Source organism: Phlebotomus argentipes, unplaced genomic scaffold (assembly GCF_947086385.1).
Source record: "Phlebotomus argentipes unplaced genomic scaffold, Phlebotomus argentipes genome assembly contig_2, whole genome shotgun sequence".
Lineage (NCBI taxonomy): Eukaryota > Metazoa > Arthropoda > Insecta > Diptera > Psychodidae > Phlebotomus > Phlebotomus argentipes.
The window spans coordinates 370,522-395,709 of record NW_026776162.1 but is presented as its reverse complement, the minus strand read 5'-3'; the positions used below and the strand labels follow the sequence as shown (position 1 = coordinate 395,709).

General features: G+C 44.1%; 1 protein-coding gene across 1 annotated transcript in view; it reads left to right on the top strand.

The window, feature by feature from the left end:
- The window catches only part of LOC132264805 (uncharacterized), a 71,627-nt gene that overhangs the window by 13,126 nt on the left and 33,313 nt on the right, over positions 1-25,188 (top strand). Inside the window, exon 2 of the mRNA XM_059765128.1 lies at positions 22,173-22,198. The gene's annotated coding sequence lies outside the window, so the exon portion shown is untranslated. The remainder of the gene's footprint in view (positions 1-22,172; positions 22,199-25,188) is intronic.

The following is a 25,188-nucleotide window of genomic DNA, read 5'->3' as shown; positions in this document are numbered from 1 at the left end:
AGGTTCTAAAAGTGTTAGGCAAATTTGGAAGTACATTGAAGGCATATTATCTTCCCCTTGGTTACAATTAATCTTCCTAATTAACTACAATTTCGGAGCCTGAGTTCATCTGTTCTCTGACTCTGCAGCTCTTCTTGGAAGCGCAAAGTCTAAGGTTAAGACAAACTTACAAAGCGGTCCAAACAACCGCGATGCCCATCTGAATGCTGGGCACAATCATGCCGTGTGCATCTCGGCTGTCTCGCAGACACGGATGGACACTATCAAGAACTAGCCGTCATCCTGAGCGTCCATAAATAGAGCATTAGCATGAGCATGAGTGTTGGGAGCGCTGCTCGGCTTCCGCACCGCAAGACCTCCGCCGTCCTTCCGCGTGCGAAAAAAGGCCCGATCCCGCCACAAGTGAGATGTGGCCCCCGAGATAGCGGTACTTTCATCTCGAATCATATTGGGCTGCCCTTTCTCAGCCACTCTTGCACCAACGCTGCACTTTGCACGCCGCCTCCAGTCCTTCCACGGGCGCAACAGACAGCCAGTCAACGTCAAGACACTTCTCGCATCGCGCTCTCTCCCCACACGGATCGCGGGCCCGCCGAAAAACAAGGGGGGGCCACAAGGAGGGCAGAGTGCTGGACATGAAATCGCCCATCTCTTGCCGACACTCGAAATTAATTTACAAATTGAATTTCGGAGATTTTGACTGTTGATACAGGCCGCGAAACACTTCTTCTGATATGACATTTCCGATCCATTGTGATGCTTGAGGAGATGACGAAGTGCGCGGGGAGAGATTTGAGTGTGTTCCTCAGCTTTTGCCGAATAAATTCGCAATTATTTAAATTCTTCGGCAGAATATTCCTCGCTTATTGGCGGAAAATGTGGAGGATTTTGAGTCATTGTGAATAAAATTCTCATTATATTCACTCATGTATGAATAATATTTCTTTTTTCACTCGTGAGGGGAGAGAATCGCCGTCTTTGGGTCAATGTCGCTGCAACGCGCGATAAAGTGCCACAGATTGCATGAGACTTAGACCCTCGTGGAAAGGCAGTGTGGCTGGTGAAAAGCATGTCTCCGGCAAAATCCGACAGAGTGGAATTTTTTGCTGTTGCCGGATCATTAAGCTCACCCAAATTGGTGGCGATTATTGACCAAAAATTGCAATTAACAGGTCCTCATGTGAGAAATTTGGAGCAAAAATTCTCACTCATGGGCCGAGAATGTACAAAAGCGACGTCCATTATGTCCACGAATTAACGAATCAACATTGAGTGAGATACCACAGACGGAGAGCTCGAAGAGGCACTCCAGCGTGAAGAGCAAAAAAGAGGCATGAGAACACGAGACTCGAGTACAAATTTATTTCTATACACGTGAATCCGGGCAATAAAAGTGCTCTTGGGTGTCGCTGAGGAAGCTCCGGCTGGGCAAAACACAGTTCTCAAAGTCACACACTGGGCAGAAAAACAAGAACAGAGGGTGCAAGATTGACTGAGAGTGATTCCGAGGCGACTTCTTCGTCCGCGCGCGGTTGATAAGGAAGTTGACTCTTAATGGGCATAATATAAGCAGGCGCGCAACGGTGAAATTTGCAGTGAAACTCCTGCTCCGAAGTCTTATCGCGCTCTTTTTTCTTTACCCTCTTGGCCGCGCGGTCGGACAGAAAAAAAGTGATTAAGCAAAAATTTATATTTACAAAAAGTGCCTTTTTATTATTCTCCTTTTTCACGTTAATACAATAAAAATAACCATAAATTAGTTGTGGAATCGTCTCCACGTTTACCTCATGCGCTGCGTTAGCTCTCTCGCTCGCGGGCCAAATTTTTTCGCCGCGATGGACGCGGGATGAAAAGCAGAGAAAAGAGTCAACACAGATGGAAATTTTACTCCCGCCAAAATGCACAAACTGTACTTTTTTGCGTCAACTCTCGCGCAGCCACACGGATATCATGGCTATTGATGGGTGAATCAGGCGCGTTATTGGATTTCATTAGTGGGTATTTTCTTTTTGGTCACTCGCTTGTGGTTAATTTTCATTAAAATATATATATAAAAATGCCAGCATTATTATCCATGTTTATGGTATTTCTGCACTCTTGTCGCATTGCAGCAAGAATTGACCCAAAACACACCGCGAAATAGGAGCGACGAGGGATAGAGGGCGGCCAAAGATCACATGAGTCGATCACATGAGCGAAACTGTAGGCAAATACAGTGACGAAAAATACATGCACGGAAAATAAGGCCATACACCTGCACTTGGGCATTTCGTTAGAGATCACTATATTATACAAGCCATTTTCACTAAAGCGTCCACTTCTTTGCCAACCAGAGAGTGCAATAATATTTATAGCGATGGATGAAATTATGTATATCGCTTGGTGTATCTTTTGTTGTTTCTCAAATATGCACCATTGAGACTCCATAATGTGATGTGTTTTGATCACAGCCACAGTTTGCCAATGTTGGAAGTCCGGCAGAGAAGTGGAGAGACTTCGGATGATGCTCGCATGGCGGACACTGGCCAGAAAGATGGTCACAATTTGACAGACTTTGCATGTCTGCTGATGCAAAGTGTGTGCCACTTTCGCAGATCGGACAGAGAGTTTAGGAGATATCGGCAAATCAGACTCAAGATGCCAGAGAGCCAGAGTTATCGGGTGGCAGAGGATTCGATTGGGGCGAACGCCGCGCCCTTGCGACTCAGTGGCGTGCATCGTTCGACGGTCGAGCAGACTGACGGTCGACAGTCGGGTGTAGTCAAACGACTGTAGATAAACAGTCGATCTATTCGTCGTACGACAACTTACGATTATCGAGCGACCGTCAGACATTTGTCAGATGTGTCAAAAATGGCACCTTTGCGTATTTTTTCATATTTTTAAGAAGTCCCAACAATTATATTTATTTCATGTGCGTTTTATATGATCAAAAATATGCTGAAATGGGCGCACGGTAAAGAATTTAATTACAGCTCGGAAAAGTATTTTCCCGACCTGAAGAGAGTGAAATTGATCAATTTCTGCGATTTTCACACCGGTTCCAATCGACAGTCGTTAGTTTATCTGGCGACTGTCGACCCCCGTTCTTAGACAGCATACGACGGCTCGCCACCGGGTCTTGTTCCTGTGCATTGGCAGTAAGAGCGCTCGACCGAGGCGGTCGAGAGCGAGATTGAGATATAGGGAATTCACAGGCGAGCAGTAGTTGGAGAGCACTGAAGAAGTGGATGGAGAGCTCGAAGCAATTTTCGAGGTGGAACACGTAGATCATTGTGCAATTGGAATTCATATGGGAGCTCCAAATCGATTCTTAGATCACGCCATGCGACGTCCTCCTCGCCACACGCGAGTCTCACCAGCCACGAGGTGAAAACATCAACAGAATTTCCATGAGACGATCTGCGCGATGGTGCAGTCTGCAGGAGCGTCCTGAGAGCTGTCAGCCCATAAATCACGGTTGCAGCGGAATCAGGGTCAGGCCGAGTGCACTGGCATTACATCAGATCCCTTTTGCATCCTCCGCAAGAGATCACAATTAAGCGCTGCTCTGCTGTGTGTGACATCGAGGCACTTCTGAATCGCATCGTTTTGATTTATTGATCGCCTTAATGTATTCGATCCTAATCGGCAATTCGATAAATATAAAACCGGATCACATCTCTCTGGAGATCACTTGGCACTCTCCCATTTTCCATGGCGTCCCCCACTTGTCTCGAGATGAAATAATACCTTGTATTTAATTTATATTCAATTTGATCATCTCCCCATCTCGCTCTTAATCGCACCATTTCATCTTCAACTCCGCGGCGTCTCTTCCACTAACAATATAATAGCAATATAATCGATCGACATTTATCTCTCATATCCACACGATTCTCCTCGCTTCCACACAATTGGCTCCCCTTTATGTGCGGATGGTGCATTTTTGTGGGGCCGGAAGATTTGCTGCTCTCAGATTAGAATCCCTCCACATCTATTAAATCTTCTATTAGTTGTGGTGTAAAGTGCTAAAATCAAATCATAATAGTATAAATTTCATTTTGAAAGATCGCGATCGAGCAGCGATTGTGTTACTGTTAGGCTTTTTTGCCCTCCTGTCATCTTCACGCCCTCAACTTTCAATTGTATGGAATTCTTTCTGCTCTCCAATCGATTTTCAATAATATATATGATTCGCGCCGAAAAGGCCTTTTCTCTTGTACAGTTTTCGGTGCTGCTCCTTCACAAACAAAGGTGTAGTTTTTCTGTCGATCGCGCGAGAGAGACTTTGCATGGAATCTCACTGGCTTTTTCCACCCATCGTCCATTATTGCCAAATAATGCCGAATCTCTTCGCGTCTTGCGATAAAAATCTATTCATTAAACCACATTTACTATGCACGAAGCGAAGAGAGAGAACCACCAAGCAAATAAGTAGGTGATCGCGAGCAAGTCACAAAAGTAACAATTTATAAATTTTCTTGTAATGCTCCACAAATACATTGTTCAACATTTATATTTTATTTTTATTTAATAAATAGCCTCATGATCGGCGGTTTGTGGCGCGCGCGATCACCACTGACCGATCATATTGTTGGTCGCCATTGTGTGTGCGATTTTGCCATAGCTCTATGCTATATTGGGAGTGTGTGTATCTCTGAAAAGAGCACTTTTCGAGAGATCGCAATCGGGCAAACGGCAAGACGAAAATTTATCTATCTCTCCTCAGCGCAAAACTTGAATAATGTTGGGTATATGCGAGGCACACTCTATATATTTTGCAGTTTCATACGCCGATTCATATTGGCTGTACACATTTTAGCCATTACAATACGCCATCGCCGAGAAATTGGGTCGAATGACTGTCTTTTTTCTCTCGCCATTGCACATTTTTCAGTTTATAAATCAAATTCATAGTTTATTGTATTTATTTTTACTCCAAATTAAACGATCAGTGATCGATTCACTGATCTGATCGCTTTCTGCGGTCTGATATGCGGTCGCGTAAATTCCCCGCGTCCATAGGCGCAAGATTATTTCTCCAATATAATCGATATAATGCGCTTGAAGCAATAACAGCACATTTCTATTTCCGGACATAATGAATTAATTTGACATGGGGCTAACATTAGCCCAATTAACATCACCCAACACTGCGATTGATACAGTTTTTCGGCCGCACTCCAGCACATTCACAGGCAGAGCAATTCTCTTCGCCACATTCGCAACTTCTCTCGCCCCGCGCATTTTGGGGCGGCGTGCGTGGCGTTGTTTTGTCAAGTGGGAGAAATTGAAAAATATGCAAAAGTGATGTTTTCCTGTGTCGTTAACGCGAAAATTGGGTGTCTCTGGTGGCATCTGCGGCCGCGATAGGCATCACCAAGGGTATTTAGAGGCGTTTTTCTCTGACAAAATGACGACAGTAATTTCTCTGTGAAATTCCCACGAAAGGTATCAAATTTTTTAACACATCTGACATCTCAATGGTAAACGACACATTACGTATGAAGCACCTTTTTTCTCTCTTTGAGGAAATCACCACCATGATGGACGCACACGGACAACAATGATGTACAACAATTATTTTCGGTGGGATCCGGCCGTGTCGCAAAAAGCGTCTTAACGGGTTAAAAAGGTGCCACTGAGGCCACTCGTGATTAACACTGAGAGTGTCAATCAAGCGCGGGAGGAGAGCAGAAGATGCTTTCCAGCCATTTATGATCCGCCATAAATCTCCTCCACAAGCCCCCATGATTTATTAATGCGCGCACTATCGCTGCATTTATCTAATGCTGAGGCGCCTTAAATTTCCCAAAATTCCCCAGCACGCCGAGAAATGGACGAAGAGATGAGTGAAAAAACGAAAGACTCCAATAGAAATCACGCGACGAACCCGATTTCCTTTGACAACTTTATTGTTTTTATGGGTTTGGATTCGCGTGGTGGTCAAGAAAAGTGAGTGAATTCGATGTCAAACTCATTGTCCCAATTGTGCGCTCTCTGGAGTGGTCGGAAAGAGCTCCAACTATTGTGACATCATCAATCTTTTCACTCTCTAAAAACCGCGGCGCGATGGTGAGGCGGAATAGCTCTCAACACTGCTATTATATACATATTTCTGCATGCAAGTGTTGGGTGTATATAATAAATCTCCTTGCATTAAATCCAATTTTGAAATTGCCAATTTATTTCTCCTTTTTTTTGCCACACCAAGCTTCTTGCGATGGATGCGAGTGTGCTGCGTTTTGGGCCTTTATAATCACACGGCATTGAGTGTCAGTCAATTTGACGGGGAGACGCAAAAATGAAAATTACACACATTACAGCTTTTCGACTGTAATTGGCTCAAAGCAGCAACTTGAGGATTGAGAGAGAGACATATTTTGCACACACAGATCTTTCTCCAACTGACTCCACTGCAAATCCACTTGGCGGCAGTTTTGGCGCAAAACCCCCGCATTTGATAGACGCGCGTGTCTTTTGCCTTTCCTCGCGTCATGATGAAATTTCGTAAATTGCATCTGAGCGTGCGATAGTATCGCGCGGAAATTGATAAGCACGTGTTGAGAAAATGATAGGATTTCTGCGAATTGGCTGATGATGAGGAGTGCGTCGATCATGGGACTTGATGACCCTTTCTAAGTGCGAGTGAATTGTTGGGAATTTTAATTAAATTCCCTCTTTCCGCTGGTGATCTCAAATAGGCACACCCGAGAGACGCCAAATAGCTACCTTACGAGCCGGAGAAGTGCTGTGAAATTAAATGGTCACAAAGTGGTGCTCTCGCGATCGCACCAATTCCGTCTCTCTGGGTGTCTATAATGGTGTGCGATCGCTGAGGTCAAGAGGTGGGTGGCTTTTATGGGCTTCCACTCGATTCTGCGGAAGGTGATTGATTTTCAACACCGCGCAGATAATCCATTTGATAAAAGAATCGTGTTAAATCGCGATTGTGGGTGCAATTTTGCGCCGCGCGAGGGTCTCTTCTTGCCATCAGCGCAACTTAATCCATCGAGGGTGGGAAGCGAATTGGAAAAATTACACATGGCGATTGATGGGCGTCAAGTAGAATGTCTCGAGCAATTTTCCAGCGCACAGAGATTGGGAATGAGTATGAGGAATGTTGGCAATTTAGCACCATCGCGATTTGAAATACTAATTTCTTATCGCCCGCAGAAAGATCACAACTTCCACAATACCTGTGATCTTTCCCTCAACACCCCAAGAATTGGAGAGGCGATAATTCTCAGCGGCTGAGGATTAATTGCTGGCCGGGTGAGTCGTGAAAATTTTTCACTGCAGCGACAAAAAGGTAAAATCCGTGCGTGCTGAGGGAAGGTTACAAACCACTTGACATGGCGGAGATTAAGTGATCAGGAACACCATAAATTTCGAGTGGTCAGTCTGTGCCTTTTTTTCTGGCGCGAAATTCACCTCAATTCAGTCCTTTAATCTCATTTCTATCAACGAATTGCACTTCCACGGATAATTTATGAGCGTGTAAAATATTCCCAATGGCGAGAAAACACACGCCAAAAATTGTTCAATGTTCCCAATTGCTCCGAGCGTCTCATGTGACTTCTTGTGAATTCATTTTTAATAACATCGCCAGAGTCGTTAATAAATTAAAGCCAGTGGCAGAGAGTCGCGAGATTCTGGGTGATGACGTATAGAGTGAGATAATGTTGGTCGTTTGCATAAAAATTACCAACTTCTCTCTTCTTTGCCATAAATTAATTTTCTCGCTGAATCTCTCTCTCTCTCTCTCGCTCTGCGCTCTGACTTTGTCTATCAACGCCAAAAACGGAGCAAGGCGCGTTTTCTACGCCACAGCCGCATAATCTCTTTTCTTTGCAATATCACCGGAGCAAGTGACGGATAAATAGAAGAAAGAGAGCTGCTGCGGCCGAAAAAATTGGGTCACACCCATTATAAAATTTGTCTGAGAGGCGAAAACTTCCAGCGAGCTAATCTATATGCTGGAATTTGTAACAAGAGCTCAACTTCTCTCGGTGGACTTTCGCATGAAAAGTGCACATAATTTATGTACGATTTAATTAATTTAATTAAGCATTATGCGAAACACCAAAATCTGTAATTCACCACAGCTTACGCCTCTTGCCAACACTCTTTGTCACACTCCAACCGCGAAAATACCTATGGATATGCCATAAAGTAGCATTGATATTGAGGCTGCCAGACAAGAGGATGGAATAAAAATAATGCCCAGCAACTGGTGTACGCCGTACTATAATTCCTTGAGGTGCAAACAGATAAATCAACATGCGATAGCGATCACTTGATTTCTTGCACACATATAATATCAATTTATAAATTTTAATCAGTGCCTCAAAAGACACTCTGCGCATAATGCTGTAGAAGACGTTTATGTGAAAATGTTAATTGGAGTGCGACCGAGCGTCCACTGCCAAAGGCCATTTCGCAGACTCCTAATTAATTTGCCATCGCCACAATTACCCATAATTAGCCACCAGCTGGCTCAGCCTCGCGGTTCGCCACCCACACATCCTCAGCCGGGTGGATGTGGGTGGCAGAAGGCGCGTCCCAGGAGCCGATTTCTCCGCGCGCACTTCCTGATTGCCTGCACTCATTCCGCGCGAGATGGGCTCATCGCGATTGGCGATGGAATTTTCCTTCGCCCCTAAAAGTCGATGGCATGCCGAGGCAGATGAAGATGGCGAGGAGAGGCTCTTAAGCTACTGGTTTTCTGAAAACGACGAAAAATTCGAAAAATCGACTGCCACCACAGTTTCTTATCGATCGCCACAATCTTACATCATTAGCGCTGCCGTCGTAAGATTCTTCACTGGTGACGAGCCACATACTGCTCGGCAAGGTGGACGCACTGTGGCGATTGGAGTGTACTTTGTGTCCGAAAATCACCAGTAAATTCCGATCCGTATCGAATGGGTTCAAGATTTCCGGCCTCAAGGGCGCGTATGTGTACGAGAAACCCCTGCGGGCGTTTCGCCTTGAGCCAGGAAAGCCCGAGGACGAACACTTGATTTATCTCGCGGGTGAGATTGTGGAGATATTTCACAAGGCTCGCGCGCAGGGGGAGAGAGAGAGAGGATTCTCTATACAAAGAGGCATCAATTGGTCCAGTGCATTAATAATACGGCACTTTGGTAAAATATAGGCGCTCTTAATCGGCAAGACACGAATTGTCCATTTACCATTACGCAATTCTTCGCAATTCTGACCGCGCTGTGCTCCTGTGTAAGACACTCACACTGCGACTTGTGGTCAAAATTGCGCTGCAGAAGGTGGACAAGAAGGAGTTGAGAAGGAGGGAAAGACGTGGATGTTTGTCTTCTAATTTGTAGCGAGAGTGGCGCGGAGAAGCTAACAAATTTCCCGTCATGTCGCTCAAATTGTTAATCATTTATTAAATCCCATAAACAGTGTCAACTGGCAGCCTCTGAATCGAAGATGCTGATTGGGGCACACAAGAGGCACAATAATATCGGTGAGATGTGGGAACAGAACGCACTGGCGGAGAGACAATCTCCGCGCCTGTCTTGTACGAATGTGCGCGCTTCCCTCGCGCCCATTGATATATGGTGGTCAATGGCAAATAAGAGACTTTACATGAGATATAACACAAGAGGAGGTGGAAAAAATACCAAAATGCATTTTAACATGATTTTTATTTTTAATCATTGATCTCATGACATCTCAATCGTGAGTCTGAATTTGTATACAATATTCAACTCGTGGAGTCCCACTTGGGGCGATGCGATGCGCGCGGTGTCTTGGAAATTCTTGGGGTGTTTCTCTCCGACGATAGCCACAGAGTGTGAATTCAATTGGGGAGCGGAAAAGAAAAGGGGATTTTGTGCGTAAATGAGTTATCTCGATGATTTATTGGCACATTATTGTGGGCAAAATAAATTGGCTGTTGGCATACAAGTCGATTAAAATCGACTTTTAATTCACCATCCACTGGCGATGGTCAACAAAGGGAAGGTGTGCAGCTCTTACCGCCGTATTAACTGGAATTTTCACCGATATCTCCATCCACCATCGCCCAGATCCATCGGACTCATTGTTCCCATTCCGCGGCGCACAGAGTTCTCGATCTAGAGAATTTATCTCCATTGGGGAAATCTCTCACCCAGCAATTTATTGTTCCTTCCCAGAGACTTAATTTCTCAGGTGTCAATTTATGATTTTTACCCACTCCAATGGGCGTCGCAGCTCACCGTTGAGCGCCGAAAATTTATTGGAGTCCACCGCGAGTGGGGAGAGCGAGTGCTGGCCATCCTGGCGGCCAGACGAGGACAGAAGAGGCCCCAGCAGTGCGTATGGAGAAACACCGGGTGAATTTACGATGTGTTACAACTTTATTAAACGATTTCTTGCGCTGAGACCGCCTCCAAAATGCACGTTTGGGTGCATGGGCAATTTTTTTACGCGTTCCGCAACTCAATTTACCCGCCCGGAGTTGTCTCTGGCGGCCAAGAACCGCGAATGCCTGGAATTGCTGCGGCATTCCCGGGCGAACTGTCGAGAGATGGAGAGAGAGAGTCTTGTGGGAAAGGCAATTTAAATAATTTGGGACAATTTATAGAGTCGAGCAGGATTCGCGAGTGGACAAGATGAAGATCGCGGCGCGGACTTTGTGCAACATCTGCAGCTACTGTGCTGAGAAACTGGCCATCAACGAAGGGTGGGAAAGTTGGAGTTTGAATAAATTGTTGTCCATGAGGATTTATTACCGTTTTACATGCTTTTCGAATATGACGAAAAGCATATGTACTTCTCTTGAGCAATTTTCGACTCTAAGCCACAATATTTTTGGAGTTTTGTACTTGGTTTTGTATGCTGAGTGATTGATTTTGAGAGGAATATCTTAATGTGAATCCATAGAATTTAATGTGAAGCTTCTCAAATGCGGTAGAACGAGTGTTGAATGGAGTTAGAGATCGAATTGCAGTGGAATTTCCGAGCTGCAGAAAGGATTTGCATATAAATTTGGAAGACGATAAGATAATGCTGGCTATCTGGACTCATCAAAACCATAATACATCCGGTTACAGTAAGAAAGATAGCTTTACCACAAGATTAGCAGTTGTTTAATCTCTCCTCGGCAGCAGCTCGAGACTTGAGAGAGATTGAGCGACAAAGCAGTTGCACGCAACTGCTGAGTACACTTCAAGTCATCTCTTGCAACTGTGTGACGTGACTTTTGACACATTTCCCATGTGTTTCTCCGCATTGATCGCACTCGGGCTTCCAGACACGAACTGTGTTGAAATAGATTTATTTGAATTTAATAAATTGTGCAGCAAAAGAGCGGTGACAATTGCGAAAGGCGGCGGAGTGTTAAGTAGATCTCTTGCATCTTTGAATCGTGGCGCGACAAATTCCCTTGTCGGAAAGATCTTCAGCATCACAGTGTTTGGCAACTTTTGGGCTGCGCACGGCACTGATGACAAATTGCGACTTCTGCTCCTGATACGAGAGATGCATCCCATTTGATTGCGGCACTGCCGTATATTCCAATTCCGCGCTGTGTGGCAAGGGCAGGCACGATCTGGGCATTTCGCAATGATTTTTCTGCACTTTGTCTATATTGCCAAGCGCGCTCTTTTTCCGTTTTTCCACCGCAGTGCATTCCGCACGGCGACTCGTGGAAGAGACACACAGCGATGGAAAAATCTCTCGCGCGCATATTATTATTATTGCCATGGGTTTGCATTATTAGAACGCTTCGCGTCTCATGTGCTTGAGAACTGTGCGCGCATTGGGGCAAAAAAGAATTTTTTGAGGTGTGTTTCTTTGTATCGAATTAACGAGTCGTGGAACTCAACAAGTCGCCGGTACACGAGATAGTAATAAAAAGTGTTTGACTCTATGGCGAATTAATTCCGACCAAGATAAAATGACTAGCCATAAGAATGCATTATACAATTGTGTCTTGTTGGGTGTTTAACACCTTTATCTTGTTTAATTAATCAGGAACGGAATATTATATGGAAAATGCGCCCAGCGTCTCAGTTGCAATGCTCTTGGCCTCTCATCGCGAACTGAGAAAAATATATGCACGCTAAAGAGCAAATATCACGGAATTTTTTACAACTTGCAGCTCGTTAAAAAATCCATGCACAAAAAGAACAAAATCTCTCTGAAGGTTTTAAGCTCTTTTTGCACCCACTGCGGAAATTGAGACATTAATTGCTTTATTTGTGCTCTGGAGCTTTTCATGTTTGTCTCTTGCACAATAACCGTGAATTTATAATTCACTTTATTAAATATCGTGTGCCTGCCAAAAAATCGATCACCATTTCCATGTCAGCCAAAGCCACAGAAATCTTTAACCCCACGGGCTCAGTGAGCAACGCCATTGGGTGTGTTTTGTATAAGGAAATCTCTGGCTGTTGGCCAACAGCGCTTAATTGAGAGCACGCAGATATCTCTGCCTCACTTCCTTCTCCACTCCACGCTGCTGCCCCGAGGGAAGTTTGCGCGGAATCCTTGTCTTCCTGCCAGCCGAAGCCAATCCTCTGGCGGCCCGTCTTGCTCTCCTTCAGCCTGGCGGCGGCGGATTTGAGCTGCCCAAGAGCAATCTGTACCAGCATTTTGTACATGTTGTGGTATTTTGTTTGGGAATGAATGAAATTTTGCGCTCATGGAGGCATTTTTTCGCCACGGTTAGTTTATGAATAAAATCAAATTGAGAGGGAAGTGCGATCGGCGGTTTGTCTCTCTTTCGCGCCAACCGCAAAGCACACGAAACTTTCTCCTCCTCTGATGTGGTGTGCTTTGAAAATGTTGCCCCGTAGGCTAAAATTTATCATTGTAAAATTATATTATGCAGATTTATTTATTTATGTTAATCCAATACTCTTGTGGTGTTAGGTGTACATATAGTGTACGAAGAAGTCATAAACAGAAATATATACACAGGCATTGTCTTCGCGGACACCTTCAGCGGCATCTCTGGCTTGTCTGCTGTGCGATGAAGGATTTGCCCTCTGGTTTGCTCCCTTTTCTCTCTTTTTCTCTCTCATTTCCCAATCGGCGATGAAGAAATCGCGGAATTGCATTAGAAATTCCTCTGGTTATTCGATGACTTTTTGCCACAACTCTATAAGAGACTTTGACACGAGTTTTTGTCCCCTCACCAATCATGAATCAAAGTGGTTCCTCCACTTGCAAATATTGAATTCTTGACACACATTCCACTGAGCTTTTTTTGGCATGTGATCTCTCGCCAAGTGCTTTTTCACCAACACAACGCGCGCAGCCAATTTTCGGCGATGCGGAGACAAAAACCTCTTCCTCCTCCTCGCGATCAGCAGTGCGCGATCATAATGAGATTACCATTTGGATGGCGGATTTTTCTCCTCATCACACAAAATGTCAAGGTCCATGAATGTCACCTGAAAAGACTGTTGTTCTTCCTTCACGATGTCGGGGCAATTTAATTTCTCTCCTGCGCCTCTTCCAATCCAATCTCTCTTGGTTAAGATGTATAACAATATTCATAAAATTATATAAAATAGTATGTAAATAAAAGTGACATTTCTCTGGGAGGCTCATTGACATCCAAAATTGAGGCTCAAACGCGCAGAGGCCAAGTTGCTCGTTACTCTTTATCGGCATCTTTTCGTCTGATGAGATGAAGGAGCTCCCTGCAAGGGGGAGATAATATGCCTTCAATTTGTACACCACTTGCCATTTTCCAAGTCCAAATGACTATTTTTGAGGTTATGTACGAGTTCAATACAATTTACAGTGTGTCTTGGCATCAACGGTGCAGAATAGCAATGTTTATTGGATGCAAATGCTTAATTTTTGACGACTTTAGCATAAGAATTGATTCTGCTCGGAAAACACACTTCTCTTTCCTAAGTACTTCTTCTGAGCTGTACACCACTTCTGACTGGAATATCTTCCCCTTGACTCCCTGTGTGCCTTGAGAAAATCATCCACCGCGGCGGAGTAGCGCAATTGGGATTCCAGCAAGAGTGGTGTGAATAAAAGTGAAGCAGAGAAATACCTGCGAACAACTGGAGCATTTCGGCACGAATTCGTCATCTTTGGAAAAGTTGCGCGCTGCAATTTCTTCTGGCGTGTCTGTCACCCATTCGTGCCGGTCCTAATCAAATGGCAATTGTTCATGGCGACAAGAGCGCGGTGCGCGCAATCAGCCAGCCGGAAGTGCACGATTGAGGTGAGATGATTGTCAGTCTCCGCGGACACCCTCGCGCGGGCGCGCTTGTGGTGGAAAAAACATACCAGAAGAGCCACGATATGGAACGACGAGCAGGGGTGTTGCATAAGAGTGCAATCGTCTGCAATTAAGTGAATTCCCCGGCGATCTTTTGTTATTAAAATCATCACCAATGGGTGGAATTGAGAGCAAAAGCGGTGCGCTTCAAAAGATCACTGCCATTGTGCAGCGCGGATTGCGCAAGGCTTCGCTATTTTTGGGCGCTTATGCGCGCGCACACCAACAGAATCCGCGATAGTCTCTCTGTCACTGCTGCGACTCTCCTACATAATGGCAGAATTTATGAATCTGGCAGAGTGAGAGACAAGGCTCTCCCGAAGCTGTCACACCACCCGGATGGTGCGATTTAGTGTTTGGCCACAAGAGAACAAATTCACAAAACACGCCATTGCGAAAGAACGCCGCGCGCACCTCTAAGCTCTCATTCACAAATGCACGATCTTGGGAGAACCACCATGAGAGATCAGGTGGACGTGGAGAAAAAGATCATCACGCAAGTTCATTGTGATCGTTAGTGGGAAATTATGCATCTTTCGCTGCGATCGAAGGTGAATTTTGAAAGGTTTTTTCGAGATGGTAAGAATAATGGGAAGAAATTCGCTTTTCTTTGTTCACACATGCGCCAAATGCGGTGTAAAAGAAATCAAAACATTTACTGCTCACAGTGTTATATTTTCTCTTCATTAATAGCGATTCGAGAGTGTTACATTTGCCACCAGAGCGCAGATTGATATTCAAGCGAGAAGAAATGATGTCATATCGAAATCAAACATTCAGTCCACACTAATTCATGCCATCCTCTTGTCGCTTCCCGCAGTCAATAAATCTCGTGGGAATTCTTATTCTTGGGACACTGCGTGTGTCAGCCGATTATAAATGGCCTATCAATTAGCCTAATCATCTCTTTTACTCGCCAGATACACTTTTTCCCATCCATCCCACCATCTTCCTCTTCGGCATCGGCCAAAAGTGGGGCTTTGTTTGAATTCATCAAATCGTAAATAACGCGACAGATATATTTTATTAAATCACATAAAACTGTCTCTCGCGACGTGTTTTATTGCGTTAATTGCCAATAGCAGAAGAATGTCTAATGCAGATCAAATATGAAAATTATTAGCATTATTATTATAAAGTGTGTGCACACTCACAAAATCCGCGACTGACAAAGCCACACAGCGCGAATAAATTGCAATTACAACTTCGGTGTGTCGACTGTGAATGAGCGGCTGTGCATGGATTTCGTGTCCATGGGCGAAAACACACATAAGTCCCGGGGATCGGACTCCAAACTGCCGTGGATGATTAATAGTTGACGCGACAGAAGGTGAAATTTTCTCATGCTTTATCTCAGATATCAATCAATGTGCTTATTCAAATTAATATGGGTAGTTTGCATAATCAGCTATCTTGCAGGCTACTGATGTCTATCTATAATGCATTCATTTTTTTTTCTGTTGTGTGCAGAAATATCTCCGAAATATTTAATTATCGAAAATATAGTCGTGTTTTGGACGGCGCACCACAAATCTGGCTCTCCGCACATCATTATGTATGTAGATAACAATGCCACCGACTAATTGTGAAAAATGATCAAAACTTTGACGCAAGAGCATAATTATAAACCAGATATTTGTTTATATACGCCTAAAATAACAGGATTTAATTTGCAAACTCATCACATTGGCGATGAAACAGTTCCACGGAGCAAATCAACTGATTATGCGTTAAGAGGACACTTTGTGTGGTTCACACGCATGGCACGCACTGACAATTATGGCAATTAGCAAGGCCATAAAAGGAGCTAAAGGTGTGACAAGATCACATGAATAATCTGTGGGAAAGAGAATAGGTTAAATCAAGTTTATTCAACCCTTCTTCTATAGAAAACCACGGAAATGAGAGAAAAATTGAAAATTTAGCGTTAATAACGCTTCAAAATTTGTCTAATTTACTTCAAACACCTTCCAATTATTAATTAAAATGCTAATATTGCCCTAAAAATATTTTTTGAAAAGTTTTCAGTTGATTTTATTAGTTCATTATTGAAGTTTTGATTGAAATATTGTGGGATTTAAAGAAAACTGAAACTATTTGTTTCCAAAGTCGATTTTTAATAGTTTTTGAGTACACTTTATCCAAATCAACTTTTCACACTCTACATAAATTTTTCTTCAAAGCTTTGTAAGAGTCTAAAAATATTAGAAAAGTCCCGAAAATCGTGAGTGAGTCTAGTTTAAGACAATTTTCTGAGAAAAAAATGTACGACTTAAACGAAGAATAGTCGATTTTTCATGGTTTTCGATCCACCAGTCAATTTTCCAGCACAATTCGATCTTTTGAGCCAAGAGATCGAATCTGTCGGATGCGCTGACACTGCAATCACACGCACTCTCACTTTATTCCTCCAGTTGTTCCTGACTGAACTGGGTTAACATGACCACATCACATTAACCCAGTTTCCCGCCCGATTCAGTATCATGATCCCAAAATGATGGTGATTCTCATTGGGATTTCCTGGGCAGTCACTTTATATTATCATTCTCTTCCTCATTTTCTCTCGCGCTCTCAAAATCAATGATACAAGACCTAATCCAATCGGATGGGCATACAATTACCGGAGTGCTCGCGGTGGTGATTTAAGTGAGAAAATATGAGGTTGGCCACCTCAATTAATTTGCACCCAGGCAAAAATTACCCAAAGTGCCTTCCCGAGAGCGCGCGGCCCGTGAAATGCCCAAATGCCAGCCGCGCAGCTCCTAATGAGCTTCAATTGATATTCAATATATCGAGAAGATGAATATTTGGCCAAGGCGGGCAATTTTGTTGCGCGAAAAGGCGGCGATATAGGAAATTATTCATTGGCGTCTTAAGAGCTCATTTGATGTGCCAGTGAAAATTAGCTGGTGGAATATTTAATCATTGAAGCATCTCCGTTTGAGTGGTCTCTGGATGTGTTAATAAAATCAGCATAAATTCCTGATAAGTGAATACATTCACCCATCCAATTATGCCTTCAAATGTCTCTCTCGCTCGCGAGTTCTGTACGCCCGAGTCGCATGGCGGTTTTTTCATCTGCACGGAGGTGTTAAGTGAGTGCGTTTAGATGGGTGATCTCTTCCCAAAGCGGGATGATGGATCTGCGGCGACGCACCTGAAGAAAGCCGCCGAGTCGCGTGCCCCCGCCGACGAGATGAGGTCAAATCTGAGCGACATTCCACGATCGTGTGGGTGTCGATCCCATATTTAATGATCACAGACCATTTCTCAGCATACCTGCGGTTGACTCCGCGCGCCGTTCTGTATAGACATTCACTCCCATACTCGCGAGTCACATTATTAATTACGCACCGCGATCTACTCACCTGGGCCGCGCAGTTCTAGTGGATCGCACAAGAATGAATTCGATTCATTTTTTATCGCGACTCCTTCTCTATTGATACCGAGCTTGTGGCGAGAGTGGCAAGAAGTCCCGTATGTTTCTTGTTACCTTTGTGGAGTACAAGACGATTCGGCCCGCCCAAGGCGATCTAGAGCTATACAGATCGATGGTGTTGACAGCAATTGCTGTCACAGTCCAATCTGCACCCATCATAGCACGGGTTTGAAGGCGACGGGCCTTCCTTAAGCGGAAATTGGGTCAGCTCTTCACGCTGCAGAGAATCCCAAATAAGCAAGTGTGTCGCGCCGCAGCACCTTGCTTCCCACCAGCAGCTCTCTCGAGAGAGACACACAAGTGAGTTTATTTTGCCTTATACAATCAAAATCACCCAGTGAGATTTTTTCGGTGCCCCCGTCTCGCATCTAATGCGCCTTTGGTCTTCTTTTGGCCACGCCGTGCAGAAGAAATTAAATTCAACAGTTATATAAAAATTCCCCCGTGTGTTATTTCTTCAATCGGAATAATTGATGATGGTGGAAGGAATTTGGGAGAGAAGATAGATCATCGGATTGGCGGTCAGTTTGGCTACTTGATGAAATTAATTCTCATTTAGCTGCAAATTGAAAACCATCATCACAAAATTCCCATATGTGGGACACTGATGGATGATTCTGTGGAAACTCTGCGACTTCTTCTCATCATCATCAATGATACTCACACAGCTTGTCTCTCACATGTCCAATAATTACCTTGATTTTCACCACTAAATGGACACGAAAGCCGTCATGTCGATGGAGGGGCGAAAAAAAAATGTGTATCAATTGAAAGGTGAGGCAATTGTAGCATTCAATTGTCAGAATATTCCATTTCTCGAGGCGATTTTTTATTTCCACCAGCAATTTCACATACTGTTCTCCTTGGGAGCCAAAACAAGTGCATTTCGCTCTTGATTTCCGCCCATTTTCGATAGCCATTCACTTTGATTCCTCCTCCGTGGCCCGAAAATTGCACAAAATTGCGGACAAAGAGACATTTCCGCAAGGATTTATCGTCTCATCGGCAGAGTGACTATTTTTACCATCGACTTCGGTCCATGAATCACCGCGAAGCAGGCGATTTATATTCTTTATTCGCTATCACGGATATAAATCAATACATTTTACCATCCCACACTGACCAGAGACAGAGAAGTAATCGACCGAGAAGCTCACCCATAACAAGTCTATTAAGAAAATGCACAATATTGGTTTGGTCTTGAAAGGAGGTGGATTTATTTGATGACTCCCTCATCTGCAGACGCTGGAAATATGGTAATTTCTCCGCGATCTCTTTCATTGTCCTTCCGCTGTGCACAGCGGTTGAATCTTGGGCTGAATTGATGATCTCTCGGCCGCTGTCCGAGAGGCTGACGCTTATCTCAATGGGCTGAACCTCTGGTTTCCGATCAGCTTGACAAACCGCGATGATGCGAAAGGGAAAGCCATGATGTTTATTGCCAACAGAGATGCTATCGGAAATTAGTGATGGACGATAGAAGTTAGAATTCGCCGTCTAATTGCGTGCACTGTGAGAAAGACTCGACATTCTGTCCAGTGAAACTCGTGGAAATTACGACTTCACACCTGGAATTTGCCATTGCGGGGATGGCGAGAGCCAGTGGTGAGAAAAGAGGGACAGTTTTCCAATGAAACGACGGCGTATATAATTATTAATTATGCATTATAAGTGCATGGTGAAGTAATTGTGTGGTTTGTGGCGTCTTCGCGCAGTAACATAAATTCAATAATTGTAGCTAGAGTGTTTGAAAGTGAACATTAGTAAAATCAACAGGCTATTAATTATCGTGGTGTCTCTGGGACTCTTCCCACCGCGATCTCGCGATGTGCGTGCGCTTGGCGAGTTTCCGTTGCATCTTCCGCGTCTCTCGCGCACTCCACCATGTGACAATCTGGGGATATCGCGATCATTGGCAGTTTTATTATTCGGTACCTGTCCAAAGTCGATACTAAATGGGAGCCCTGAGCATCGCGAGCGCGGCAACAAAGCCGCCAAACCGCCCTACGTTTGGCTGGGAAGAGAGAGTGACTCAATAAATCAATGGTCTCGAGACACTCGATCAATTAGTCTGTCTTGCGGTCTCCAGAGGATGAATGTGGGGTGGAGGAGAGTAAATAATCTGGAGCGACTTTGTTGTAACAATTTCATGTTTTATTTGCTGCACCTTCAGAGGATCACGATTTATCTCACGTGGAAATCTCTAATTGCCATTTGCCGTCATTTCACATCTCCCCGTCGCTTTTTTCCTCCCCAGCGTCGTCATGTTTATGAGACAGGGAAGCTGATCCCTGGATGGCGAGTCCTCCTGGGTGGCGAGAGCTCCTCGTGGCCAGTGGCTAAGTTATGACAATTGCACCCATAAAACTCTAACCGTAAATGCAATCCTCACGTTTGGTCTTCTGTGTTCCTTTCCTCGTGGCGTCCTCGCGAGCGCGCAGCTCTTACATGAAAATTGCCATCATAATGGCAATTTACAAGAGAAGCATTATGCCCTACAACTTGCTTGCTCATTTATGCAAATGCCGCGTGCCTCACAATGACGATCAAGGAGGAAATATTCGATGGATATCCAGACAGGGAAAAAACAATTCTCATCACGATTTTTCAGCTTTGAAGCTTTGCAAGAATATATGAGCTCAATCCTCGCGATAAGCGTTCTTTTCCTACTGTTTGCAGCTCTGAAAAATGAAGAAAATACAGCAATATACATATTAATCGCCATGACAAAACCACTTTATTTCGCATATATCACAGAAATGCTCTGCTATTTGCCATTTCTCATGGAGTTTCACCGTTTCACTCCCGCCCGTTTGGATTTGGTGGATCATAAATTGGAATTAGACGACAAGTCTATTATGCGGAATGGAATCTCAATATTTACAGTGTGAATTAAACCATGTGACAGAAGAAATGCCGGATACGCATTTTTTGATTAATTTCTGGCAATTTATCCAGCGCTGTGGAGTCTAATTCAACACTTTTTGTCCGGCAGCTGAACTAGATTCGCGCGCGCGGGTCATTAATGAGCCGCCCACGCACCCGAGTGACACTCTCGCCTCGTGGAGTCGCTGAGGTGATCCTCTTGGGGAATATGGGTCAGTTGATCGATGGTCTCTCCACACCATCGGCCGACTCTCCCGTGGCGTCGGCACGAATAAAGTGTGTCGTCGTGGAAAAATTGATCGTCAAATGCGGGTTGAAAATGCCAACGGAGCCCGTGGGAGGTTTCGCTCGCTATTTCTCCATCTCCGTCTCGCGCCCTGCGCCCGCGGTGGATGCTGGAAGCTCACAGTGATCACCATGAATCACCATCCGCGAGCTCCACATGAGGACGCTGTAAATAGCCGAGGCATTTGATTATTTGCTTAATGTGCGAGCATCGCTCGCCGCGCGGCACTAATTCAATGTGATTTCATATCTGGTGGATCTTCTCGCGATCAGAACGGAAATACGGACATCGGCCAATATGTGATATTATTTATTCTGCCCATTAACACTTTTGCCAATGTTCGCAGCGTGTGAGCAGTTGTACTCATATTGCACACGAGATTGATCCCCAATTGAGTACATCTCGCATAATTGCAAATATCTCATGAGGCGCGCACACTTCATTAACATGTAAAATAGCCACACGTCTCGGGTGAAATGTATATGAAAAGTCTGTCTCTCACCCAGTGTGAAAATGATAACTTTTCCCTCAACATTGCGCGCGATGATGACGCGCGATCACGCATCAGGAGATGAAGTCCGCAATCGCCGAACATTACTCACTCACTCCTCAGCCAGAGTCGAGTGTGTGTTTTTATCGTGTGCATTGCGTGTTAATTTTGAATTAGAGAAAAGGTGAATTCTGCCAATGCGCGCAAGTGTGATTTATGCCTAAAATGCCTCGTTCGCCGACTGCCTGCTTGAATCGATCATCCAGCGCGCTGATTTACGCCGAAGAGTGCTCAACTTCCACCCAGAAGAATTAAAATCGTGTTGTTTTCTCGCTAGAGAATCACATCTTCTCAATGGTGCGATCCATCTGGAGAGCAATTTGTGATCAATTCTCATACATTCCATCATCTTATGGCTTTATGACCACTCACATGCATTTCTCAATCGCTGCTCAGAGATGTGTCAAATGTTTTCATACCTCTTTCGCATTCGTCATATTATTAATTGCTGTGAATTTCACAGCACAGGTACACGCTGAGAAATTGCCCTCTGTGTCCCTTTACTCTGGGCAATCTTGATGGCCCATTAGTGGGCTATAATTTGTTGAGTGTGCTTTAATTGTGTCAAACCGCTACATTTCATTAATAACAATAATTGAATGCATGGCCAAGTCAAATAGTAATTTGATTGATGGTTGATACTAGAAAAGCCGACACAGACCTCCAAGGCGAATGTTTTCCGTACGAAAAACCACTTGTACAGTTGCATCAGATAAGAATTCATGGACTTTACTGCATTTCTAACCCCTTTCTTCTCTTCCTTTTGCAGGTTTATGCTTGAGAAAGGAGCAAAAGGTACGTGAAAAAGCCATGCGTTCAATCGCAGGGGATTGCAAGGTGTTAATATTACGTGACCAAAACTCGATTCTTCGATATATCAATTGATTTGACGATTGGCGTGGAAACAATCGATATTTTTTGAGAATCTTTTCCATTTTTTCATGGTCTTTTTTATTGTCTCTTAAAGGACAATAAACACCCGGAAATAAGTATTTATTACCTCTAAATGCAATTGAACACAAGAATCTTTAATTTCTTTGCGCAAAATGTGTTATGAAAAACGCTGAAAATCTACTTTCTTCAATTTTTCTCTGGAACAAAGGCTGGTCCGTATTTCTTATAGCGTATACGATAATTGCTATTGAAGAGCGACCTTATGTTGCAGAGACTTTGATTCTGACTTTCCCATTTTCCCGGAGCAGGAAGAAAATCTTGAAGCCATTTTTCGCATTCTAAAGATAGCCAATATTCTCTAGTTGTTTATTATAGCGACCCGGATGGGATTTTGTAAAGAAATTTGCACTTCAGAGGCAAAATTTTCAAATTAATGACTCGAAATCAATCACATTACAATCTCCTAGATTTAAGTCACTTCGCGGGCACTGCGCGCGACCGCCCGTTTGTCACGGTGCACCACTCCTGCGAGTGCGAGGAAGCCCATGGGGCAGAAATATTGTGAGAAAATATCTCGATGACAGTGCAGGAAAAGTCAAGGCATTCGAGCGCCACACAAAAGCTTGAGCCAAGAGAGTGATGTGAAAAGTGAATCATGAGGAAGCTTAAAGCTACTGGAGATGCAATTTGGTGGCTCTTGTGCAGCCATTGCAAAGGTTGTGATTTCACGGATGAGTGTAAATAAAAAGCGGCAGCATTTGCATATTTGCATGCAATTGAAACACCATCATTGTCAAAGCCATTGAGTGTTTCGCGCCTATTGAGAGACGGCTGGAGTGCGCCAATATGTGCAAATACTGCATAATTCACCGTGAAATTGTGCATAAAACTTCATTGCGCGTCTTTTATTCCATCTTTTCACGCACAAGGCGAAGAGGCAAATTGTGGTCAATGTGGAGAGACAATAAAACGCCTCCAAATGCCCACAATTTCTCACACTCAAACTCGCACTTTGCTCTTTTTTCGCCTTTGCTGTTCGACAGCAGCCATCATCGCCCTCGAGAGCTACTGAAGAGCTTCCTCCTTAATTATGAAATCCCCATGAGTGTTCTCAATTCTCGCCAGCGCGCGCAACGCTAAAAATGTGACAATCCGCGATGTTATATCTCCTTATAAGCGGTCAGTTTGGAGTTTCAATCTCTCGTCGTGCTTTTTTGTCCAGAGATTTATTAAATCACATGAAAATGCTGCAAAGTGGCCAAATGAGAAGAAATTAGCTTGGTACATCGTTAAAAAACTCGTTTGGCCATTAAAAAATTTATTTAAGCTCAATTTAAATAAATCGAGGCACAGAGTCGTCTTGCACCAAAACTTTTATTGCAATTAATTGCATAAAGTGCTCCTTCTTAATGATGTCTCTTAAAGACTTACACCAAAAATTACCTCGCGCGCCTGACCAATTCTTTGCGCTATGCTGAGCGTTTTAGGAGCTCGCGAGAAAGTTGCTGGTGTGATAAAAATAATAATAAAAGTGCCTCTCGGTCCAAATGATAATTTATACCATTTGTGGGGCGTTTATGGTCGGCATGAGGCGGTGGGATGCGACGATAAGACGAGAAAGATCTCTGTCGTGATTTCTTCACTTGTCATCTCGTCGCATTGCTCAAATTGTGTCCTTACATTGCAAGAATTGCACGTTTTGGCTCTGTCAATTGATTCCTCCAACGTCAACATCACCCGCCAGTTAGAGGCTGACAAGTGCACTTTGGCGGAACGCTTTCGAGAGAAACAGGAAAAGAGATACAAGAATACCTTTACATTTCCCTGTCGTGATATAGGAATGCAAACAAAGAGCAGGACAGTCATGTTGTCAGCACAATTAACGTGAGAGTAAGAGCAATCAGTGCAAGTAAATTATGAAGGGAAACATTAGACTCATCGTCATCACTTATCAGCCCATAAAAGCGGGCTCATTTTCCCATCTTACAGGATGTAAAATCCGTACAAAGCATATACTTTGCAAATTTTCAAACCACCCTTCAATTTACGACTTGCACGCCCCTCAGTCTGACTGCTTCAGGGCCACTGAAGGGTAATTAAAATTTTCACATCGGCGCAGCCGACACACGAATCAAGTCCCAATCATTGATGTGTGTTTCCCCACAGGAATGGCCAAATAAAGGTTTGGTTAACGAGGTGACTCGTGAATCGTACAAGAAGTGCATTGTTTCACTTACTTTACATGTACGTGCTTCAAATAATACTCCGAAAACACTGATCAAAGTGATGCCTTTTTGTTCCCCACCTTCTCGCCCAGAGACACGAAATTTCATCTTTCGCGGTCCGCGCGGAGAATTACTGTCAGCGCGATTTGGGGAAATGGCCGTGCTCAGTTGCAGCTGATAAGCGCACAACCACGGGCAGGAGCAAGGCACATTCCGGAGGCGAGATGCGGAGGGCAAAAAAGACCAACTTCTCCACTTAATTGGCCGAAAAATGTATTAATGAATGATAAAATAAATTTTAATGGTTATAGCGAGTAACAACCCGGCTCGGGGTTGCCAATCAGCTCGCAAATTGCCAAGTTGAAGCTGGAAAGAAGTGGAGATCAATAAAAGAAACTGATCCGTTATTATTGTCTGCGCGATTGCCGGCTGCCTGGGCATGTTTGGGGCCTCTTTGCGCCCAGCCTCCATCACTGGGGCAAATTGATATCACTCTCATTTGGCTGCCATCGCGGCCCGCATTCTCATTGCGCGGAAGTCACGGATTCCATGGGAAATTAATTTAAATTAGCGGAAAATTCTCTTGACAATTGCATCGCGCGGCGCACAAACGAGGGCCCAGGGATAGCAATTGACCATCTCGCATCCCGCACACCACAGAATCCG